The sequence below is a fragment of the Myotis davidii genome, unplaced genomic scaffold (genome assembly GCF_000327345.1).
Source record: "Myotis davidii unplaced genomic scaffold, ASM32734v1 scaffold2246, whole genome shotgun sequence".
NCBI lineage: Eukaryota > Metazoa > Chordata > Mammalia > Chiroptera > Vespertilionidae > Myotis > Myotis davidii.
In genome coordinates this window covers 21344-22291 of record NW_006297396.1, presented here as the reverse complement: position 1 = coordinate 22291, position 948 = coordinate 21344, and positions in this window count along the sequence as shown.

Sequence of the window (948 nt, the reverse complement as noted above, 5' to 3'; positions counted from 1 at the left end):
AAACAACCAAATTCACAATTGACAATGACAAATCGAAATACATGGATGCAATTAGCGCCAGCGAGAGTTTTATATGTATCGCACATGCATGAATCAACATTTATTTTTAAATTGCCAATGTGTGTCATATGTACCAGCCGGTCAGTATGTCAGACAGTCAGACATATGTACGGTCGGTCACTTAGCCTTTTACATATATAGATATGTTCTTTTGCTTATCCCTTCACCTTCATTCATCCAGTCTCCCTCCCCTCTCCCATCTCACAGCTATCAATCTGTTCTATGTATCCATGCCTCTGTTTCCATTTTGTTCATCAGTTTATTTTGTTCATTAGGTTCTACATACCAGTGATATCATATGGTGTTTGTCTTTCTCTGACTGGCTTATTTCACTTAGCATAATAATCTACAGGTCCATCCATGCAGTCACAAAAGGTTAGATTTCATTCTTTTTATGAGTACATAGTATTCCATTGTGTAAATGTTCCACAACTTTTTATCTACTCAATTACTGATGGGCATGTGGGTTATTTCCAGCTGGGTGCGCAAGGAATGTCTCTTGTGTGGGTTATGTGGGCCCACCTGTTATAATTGAATTTTGATTGCAATTAGCTCATGCATGCGTAGGATCAGCCCTTAGGCTGCTTGACTGTAAGGCTCAACCCCAACCATGGCATGTGATCTGCAGTGCAGGTGTGAGCAAAAAGGAAAAGAGAGAAAAGTAAAACAGGAGAAAGAAGAAACACATATAAAAGTAAAAGAAGAAAGATCCAAGATGGTGATAAATTAGGTGGAAGCTACATTCACCTCCAAAGACCAAACTGGAATTACAACTAAAGTATAGAAAGATCAGAGCCTCACCAACACCCAATCTTGTCTTAGATGCAAACCGGGACCCTACAACCACTTGGGACAAAGACATGCGACCACAGCTGCAGACCAAACACA